Source organism: Solanum stenotomum, chromosome 6 (assembly GCF_019186545.1).
Source record: "Solanum stenotomum isolate F172 chromosome 6, ASM1918654v1, whole genome shotgun sequence".
Lineage (NCBI taxonomy): Eukaryota > Viridiplantae > Streptophyta > Magnoliopsida > Solanales > Solanaceae > Solanum > Solanum stenotomum.
Window position 1 is genome coordinate 20,628,570 of NC_064287.1, and position 9,133 is coordinate 20,637,702.

At 28.9% G+C, this 9,133-nt stretch overlaps 1 pseudogene; it reads left to right on the forward strand.

Annotated features, from left to right (window-relative positions):
• Positions 1 to 3,810: 3,810 nt before the first annotated feature.
• Positions 3,811 to 4,551, forward strand: LOC125868341 (probable caffeoyl-CoA O-methyltransferase At4g26220; annotated as a pseudogene).
• Positions 4,552 to 9,133: the final 4,582 nt, after the last annotated feature.

Below are 9,133 nucleotides of genomic sequence, written 5' to 3' on the forward strand. Positions count from 1 at the left end.
TCAATGACGCACAATATTTGCTAGGTCATAGATTTTCAAATATTCTTGGCAAATATTATTTGGTTGAAATTTCACCATGTGTTTGACCATAGTATTTGGGAAACATATTTCACCTTTTTAGAAAAATATGATTTATACACATAAGTTTTAAAAACTATCAAAACTAACCATAAGTTTGTATTACAAGTCAATTGGATCTTCGTTACAACAAAGAACAAGTAGTGTCCATGACACTAGAGCAATGTGGTAGTTTGGAGTGAGTGCAACAAGCATCATTACATAAATCGTGAAGTAGACAAAGCACATGACTTTGTTACCTTGAGCCGATTGTTCATCATTTTCATCAACAACCATATCATCACTTTCATATTCACCGAATATTTCATTATTATTTTGGTGTTCACGTAAAAAATTATGCAATACAACGCAAACAACTATTATAGAGAGTGTTTTTGTAAAAGATAAAAGTTTGGTGTAAAATTTTAATTTTTAAAAGATCCCAAATAATGAGATTTGGCTCAAATACTAGAAAAAACTAGTATTTGGAAATTTGGGATATTTACCAAAAATATTTGTCAAATAATAACAAATTGTATGAACAAATACTATTTGTCAAAAAATTTCCCAAATATTACTTGGAAAATCTATGGCCAAACGGGTCCTAAGTATTTGCACTGGTCAATTTATGGGCAGTTTTATTGCCAATAAGGGGTGTCATTAATGGCAATCCTAGATGCAAAATTCTAGGTGAGTTAAGTGGCCATTGCTATTGCGGTCAAATATATGCCATCAAAATTGAGGAAATATTTAATATCTTTATCAACAATCTCTGTAATTTTGCTTAAAACTTTAGGAATCCACCAATAATTAACTAATTATCTGTAAAAGCTTTAGTGACAATTTGTATTGCCGCTAAAGTAAATATTATTGTTGTTAAAAGATTTTATTGTTGTAGTGTGTAGATAATGCTTTCATGAAAAAGAAAAGAGATAAGTGTCAAAAACACACCTAAATTATTCTTTTCTTTTTTATATAAATTTATACCTAAATTATCACTTATTAGTTTGAGAAACATACCAAGTGGTGTATGTAATATACTCACTTATATTTGCAAAAATATTACCACATATGAATAAAATATTTCACCTAGACAAAAATTAAATAAACTATCGATATTAGTTAAAAGCTAAAGATTAAAGTATTCTTATCCTAAAAAAAATATTATTTTTTTTAAAAATAAATATTTTTCTCACCCATTCCCACCCCGGACAAACCACCCATCATTTTATTTTATTAAATTTATTTTGTAAATATTTTTAAAAAAAATTAGACATCACCCCATTCCCCACTCCTTCCTAAAAAAATTAGATATTTTTATTTTTAAAAAAATAAAATTCTACTCCACCCATCTAACCTTCCGTTCTTAACTTTTTTTTTTAATTTTTTTTTTTACATTTTTCTCGTTTTGTGTTAGATATGTACATATATTATTAGGGAAAATATTTTTTTTTCTACTTATATATACCAAATATAACAGAAACAAAAAAAATTATATTTAGAAAAGTCTTGCGGCAAGTAAAAAAATACTATTAAAAAATTAAAAATTGGGAGGGAGGGAGGGGTTATGGTTCGAGGAAGTCGTGGAGTGGGGTAAGAAAAATATTTTACATTTTATTTTATAATTTTTTCGGAAAATAGTAATATTTTAATCTTTTACTTTAATTAATAATTTATTTATTTTTTGTTTAAGTCGAATGATTTGTCCATGTGAAGTGTGATGTGTCAATTATTTTTAAATAAATGAAAAAGTGTATTACACATTATGATGAGAGTGTAATAAAAGAGATATGTATATTTCTCAAACTAATAAATGATAAATAGTTTATATATTAAAATTTTACACGATCAATTGTTTAGATATGAAACTAAAAAATAGTGAGTTTAAGTGTATATACCCTTATTTATCTTTCCAAAAAATAGAAGAAAAGAAGATTACAGTATAATTTTTCACTGTTTAAGTCGTAACACGTGTAATTAGAAAATAAAAAAACAGAAACAAACTTTGTCTCTTTCTCTCAGTAAAAGTTGTAGAAGATAAGTGATCAAAACTTAGGAGATATCGAGAGAAAAAAATGATTGTTTGAAACAATTGCTAATATAACTTGTGATTCTTGGTTTTGCAGCTTCTACTCCATTTTAGTGAAAGAAAAACAAGCTTTCAAAGAAATAGATATATTCTTTTTTTTTTTTACTCTTTCTATTTTGTAAAAAAAAGACATTAGAGAAAATACTAGTAAATTCACCACAAAAGAAATGGCGTGGCTCTCCAACTCAAATTCCAAAGGATTGTTGCAGAGTCCAGAATTGCATGAGGTACATAATTAATTCAATTTCACTCCATTTTTACCTCATTTTGTACTTCATTTCATTTTAAACCCAATTTCACTCCATTTTTACCTCATTTTGCTTATCAAATATATATAATCTCTCCGGTATATACTTGAAGAATAACACAAGAATAAATGGATTTTCGATTTCGGTTTTAGTCGGTTCTTTCATTTTTTTTTTTTTGGTTTTTTACAACTATATGGTATTTGAAAAAGAGATTATATATATTTGTTAAGCTAAACTTTAAAAATGTTAAATGAATAAAAATCTTCGAAAAGATGGTAAAATTCACATGAGTACAAAATACTTTTATTGAAATATCAACCTTTATTATCTTAAATTAATAAGATTAAAGGCTATAATCAAACTTAATAAAAAAATATTTACAAAGTAAAATGTTAACTTCAAATTTGAAAAACTATAACAATATAATTGTAACTTCCGATCATAATACAAAATAAAATAGGAAAAATTGTATGAAATAACAAACTATTAATTCAAATTAAATGTTATAACCATAGTTTCTTTTATTTGTAATTCGCATCAAACATTCCATGTTTTTTGCCATCCCATTTGTATACCGAAATATACAAATAGACCAAAATATACAAATGCAGGACCCATTTGTATACCGAAATATACAAATGGGTCCTACCGACATATACAAATAGACCCAAATACATATTTTTATGTATATGTATACCGAAATATACAGATTAATAGCCATAGCAAACATAAAATTTGCTATGAAACGCAATTATACAAATTATAGCTATAACATACAAATATGATTTTTATGTTTGCTATATGTGAAAGTTGCTCAAAAATATTTACAAAATTTTACATGCCCAAATTTGAAATAATATTCTAAACATTGAAAACTATAAACTAACTAAAAATATATTAACAAAGTAGATTAAAAATAATACTTTTTCTCTCTCTCTCTCTCTCTCTCTATATATATATATATATATGTTATGTCGGTTTGGTTTGTGTTCGGTTTGACTTTTTTTCTTTTAATATCAAACCAAACCAAGAGTGGTCGTTTTTTTTTCAATGCAAACCAACCAAACCAAACCACAAATCATTTTTTTTCGGTTTGATTTGGTTTGTCGGTTTGGTTTTACTTTACGGTTTGACTTGTACACCGTTAATTATAACTATATTATACCATATGAAATCAAAAAAAATATTTTAAAAATATTTTGACAAGATTTCTCAAAATTCCATCTGGGTTACATATCAATCCAATTTTTAATAGGTTGAAATGGGTTGAGTTAACAAATGAGTGAGTCAATAACCAATCCAAATCTAAATGGATTGGGCAAGTTGGGTTTGATTTTGCCACCCCTAATATTTAGTAAGTAATGTGTTTTAAAAAGTGAATCAACTTAGCTTGAATTATTTTTTTCCAGATGTGTAATGGCAACTGCACCAGAAGCTGGACAACTAATTGCATTGCTCTTGAAACTAATAAATGCCAAAAAGACAATTGAAATTGGAGTGTTCACTGGATATTCATTACTCCTTAAAATTCCTGATGATGGCAAGGCCAGTGCATCACAATTTTATACAACTAAAATTGGTTTACAATATCTTGTCAAATTGATGTGTATAACATGATTGATCTATATATGTAATTATAATGCAGATTACAGCTATATAGACCTGGATCGAGATGCATACGAGATGGGATTTCCAGTTATTAAAAAGGCTAATGTTGAGCATAAAATCAATTTTATTAGTCACCGGCATTATCAGCCCTTGATGAACTCTTGAATGAAGTAAGAAAAAGTAAAATTACTTTAAATTCTTTTGTCATACATCCAAGTTGATTAAACGAACGTACTCATAAATGCTTGTTTTCAATTGCAGCATGACAATAGAGGAAGTTTTGATTTTGCTTTCATTGACGCAGACAAAGTTAGCTATCAAAAGTACCATTAGAGAATGTTAGAATTGGTGAAAGTGGGTGGTATAATAGTATATGACAATACACTATGGTTTGGGACAGTTGCTATGCCAGAGGAGTGTGTTAGGGAAGCAATGAAACCAAATAGGCATCACATCATTGAATTTAATAAGTTTTTAGCTGCGGATACTCGCATTCAAATGTCCCAAGTCCCTTTAGGTGATGGAATCACCATTTGCTGGCGACTCTAAAAAGAGTTTCTCTTTTGTTCTAGGAATAACAATTGTGTGTCTTGCGTTTGATGTTAAAAGGTCTCCTTTATTTACTACTAGTAAGCTGTTGTTGCAACAATTATTGTACTTAGGGGCGTACATGGCCGGATTGGTTCGGATTCAAATATCAAATCAAACTATTTGTGTCAGATTTTTAAATTTATAAACCAAACCAAATCAATAAAATTCGAATTTTTCAACCTCGGGTTTTTTTCGGGTTTTTCCGGTAAAGTATTCATACAAACATATAATTTACTTGTACTTCAAATATTTCTTTAGTCCTACCAAAATACAACTATCTAAGATGTTTCTTAAAAATATAACACAATATGATATGATTAATGACACTAAAATATCCAACAAAAATAATAATAATGAAATCGCGTAAAACAAATATTGCAAATTAACAAGTCATAATGAAAATGATCATAATTTAAAAGTACTAAATCATGCTAAAATTAAGTTTAATAAGTATTAGTTACATGACTAAATATTAAAAGAAATTAAAATTAGATTGTGTATTTTAATTGTCTAAACCAATGTAAAACTAAAGAACAAATATTCAATATTATTGTCATTCTTAGTGTTGAATTGATTTTCTTTTTACATTAGTATTAATTTGATTTTGATTTAAGCTTTATTATAATTACTAACATTTGTGGACTATAATCTTTATTGGCCCATTCATAATTCTAAGTTTCAAACTTGAAATAATATATTAAAAGATAAAAACTATGAAAAAGTATAAGAAATATTTAAAAATTATATCAAAGTAAATATTTTTATGTATAAAATAAAATTTTAAAATTATATATATAATGTCGGGTTGGTTTGGTCTCGGGTTGGTTTTTTTTAGTTAAAACCAAACCAACCCAAATATAGTCGGATTTTTTTTTCAAAACCAAACCACTAGTCAGGTTTTTTTTCTGGGTTGACTCGATTTGCGGTTTGGTTCGATTTTTGGGTTGTACGCCCCTAATTGTACTATAACATTTTCATCCCTAATTTTGATTATTTGAAAAAATAGCTCTCTTTTAAGAGTTTTCGTAAGTTCATATAGTATTTTGGGAGTTACTAAGATGTCTCAGGTTGAGACTCGAGAGATTGATATGAATTTCGAGCAAGAAACATATTTCATCATGTTACAAATTCTTTTTTCTTGGTGCAACTTCTTTGGCGAACAAAGTGTCTCAACTGCGATACTTCATTGGAAAATGATTGCAGTATTTAGAAGTGCCAAAAATTGGAGCCATCATAATTGTTAGGGTACATGTGTGATGACGAAATTACGAGGCTAGCCTCCCAATTGCAACAATAGCTTGGATAGAAGTGACTTTAGATTGATTTAAAAGTTGGTCAAACCTAGTTTTAAGTTAGTTATTGACTTCTGAAAGTGTTTGATAAATATAAAAAATAACTCAAAATATGTCAAAAGTGACTTAAAATAAGTTGGGAAGTGTTTGACAAGGTCAAAATTGACTTATAATAAGTTTAAAATGATTTAAAATAAGTCAAAAAATCAAAAGTAGGTCTCCCCTTACTTTTTATTTTTCGACTTAAAAGTCATTTGAATTTGACTTTTTATTTTTAACTTAAAAATTATTTTTTTAAGCCAATCCAAAAAGGTTTTGATAGAATCCACAGGAAATATGGGAGAACTTTTGAACTTTACAATGGGAACAACTATTAGACTTATAGCCAAATTCTAATTTGTAATGTTGTAGAGAATATATAAACTAAAACGAAGATTGCAAAAAATGAAACTAAATAAGATGTAAAATTCGTTATTAAACCACCAAGATTGTGTCCCCGCAATGGATTTTTTTTTTTTTTTACCATGGAGTTACAAATACTTTGGGTTACACATATGCACTCAGTCTCATGCACTATCACTCAACCATTTTCAAGTGTTTGAATAGTTTATCTACATAAGATGCTTTTATAACTAAATGATTTATTAACATAAGCACGACCGATCATGCTGAGTAAATCTTATTATTCCTAATATTAATTTAACAAAGAGGGGATAGCGCCTCGAGTTCCTGCAATCTATTTACCAAATCCTAACCCACTCTTCCATGTATAGAGATCAAGATTTTATGACATAGATTAATATTTGCAAACATCAAAAAATTAATTACTCCCTCTGTCTCAATTTATGTGACACTTTTTGTTTTTCGAGGGTCAAACAGTTTAAGTTTGATTGGGAATTTACGTATGAAATCTTCAATTTTTTTGAAATGAAATTTTTATTTTTGTAAACTACTTAAAAAATAGGGAAAAGGCATAAATTCCTCCCTGAACTTGTATCGAAAAGTCAGTTACACGCTCAAACTATTATGGCGACCTATTACACACCTAATCTTGTTCAAAGTGATATTAGTAGCCCCTTAGAACGTGACATGGCAAAGAAAGTGTCTTCACCTTTCTTAAGGTGCGTGAGAAGAAAAAAATGCATGTTAAAATAACAATTTTGAACACATGACACTATTTTATTGGTCATTATATAATTATGTATTATAATTTTTAATATATTAATTATTTCAATTTTCTTTCTTTTTTAATCTTTTTATTGGTGGCCCCAATTTCTTTAAAGCATTTACATTTTTCTTTATTTTGAGTTCTTCTTCTTCTTAAGGAATCACAACATTTGTCACCATTGATTGTTTGATGGAAGGACATTCAGCACTCTACCCTTAAAGAGGAACTCTAAAAAGAAATAGAAAGAAATAGAAAGGAGTGGAGAAGATGATGACTTCCATAGAAAAATTAATAATTTTCATGATTTTTCCATTTGAACTCGCCGGAGGATTCACCGGAGAAGATTACCGAAAAATAATCATGAGAAAGATAATAATTTCTACTGAAAATCCTATAACATTAATGCATAAAATTCATGATCATATTGCCTAAATTTATCAAAAGTTCATCGAAGAAAATGATTTCTCCATCTTTGTCTTCTCTATTCTCGTCGGAGCACTACCTACAACCACCACAATTTCTATTTCTATTTCATAAATCATCAATAGCATATTTGATTAATCATTACACACAAAGAATACTAATGAAATGCTTGATTTACATACATAGTTATCAAGATTTTAAAAGAATTTTACAGATCTGAAAATTTTACTTGTTCCACCGGCAACCATGGTGTTTCCCATCGCCTATCGCCGCCTTCAATATCTCTATACTTCATAATCGATTTATGACTCCTATTTTCTTTTCAGATTTTTATCTTTTCCTTCAATTTATGAACAATGGAGAAGAAGAAAAAGAAATAGATTTTAAAAAGAGAAATGTATGGTGAGAGGAGGAAGATGCCCAAACTTTTTTTTTTTTGCAAAACTTTAAGAAAATATCAAGAGATAAAGGTTTTTAAAAATTAAAATAGTATTATTTATGTATGAAAACGCGTGTACAACACTTTTTTTTACACAAAATTGAGATTGTCTTCGAAAGGGGGTATTCATAGCACTTTAAATAAGATTATGTGTGTAATAGGTCGCTACAATAGTTTGAGCGTGTAACTGACTTTTCGGCACAAGTTCAGGGCGAATTTATGCCTTTTCCCTAAGAAAATACTATTAGTCACAATAATTGATAATTCAAGTTTAAAAGATCTATGAAAAATTTACGGTCAAAGATAGACTTGTTTGAATCTCGAAATTTGAAAAGTGCCATATAAAATGAGACGAAGGGAGTAATAAACAAATTTTTGTATATTTTATAATTCTAGTAATATGCAATCACATGAAAACCTTATGAACTCTACTATTTCATGGAGTTGCACAACCTAAATTTAAGATTTAGCCTCATATGTAACGACCCTTTCGGTCATTATGGTAAGATAATCGTAAAAGAAATCGGGTGAGAAATCTTCTAGGGTAGTGAGTTGAAAAGTTTAGGCTAGGCTAGGCTAGGCTCAAGCAAAATCTAAATGAGATGAAGTCTAAGGAAATCCAGGAAAATGATTGGGTAAAACGCCAAAGAAAATTTAAACTTGGTGGTAAGCCATTAAGGAGTCTATAGGACTTTTTAGAAGAGAATTCAGATGAGTAGAACTCTTGATTTCAAAATGAGCAAGTTGGGTTGGAATGTCAAAATTTGAAGGTAATGCGAAATGGACAATTTTTTGGAGGATTGCCAAGGTTTTGCCTCGTGCACACCACTACAATGAGTGATACACTCCTACGGTGGCCAAATTAATTTCCACTATAGCGGGCATTTCCACTACAATGGTTCCGCTATAGCGGGATTGGGCCTCTATGGCTGTAAGTTAGTGTAAGCATAACAAATTCTATTATTATGCAAGATCATTTTGGAGAAATGCAGAGGTGACCTAGGATTATTTTCATTGAGTTTTCATCTAGAATCTTTGTAAAAATAAGTAGTTCATTTCCCCAACTTGTAACTTTGATTCCTGTGCCGCAGAGTCTATAGTGTTGGCATTGGGGAGGGTTTGAACTTAACCTATGGTGGGAAAAATTTAGTGTAGCAATGATTTTGGTATGAAAAGCCTTGGGTTTTGATTAATGGTTGCTTATTCATATTTTTATTG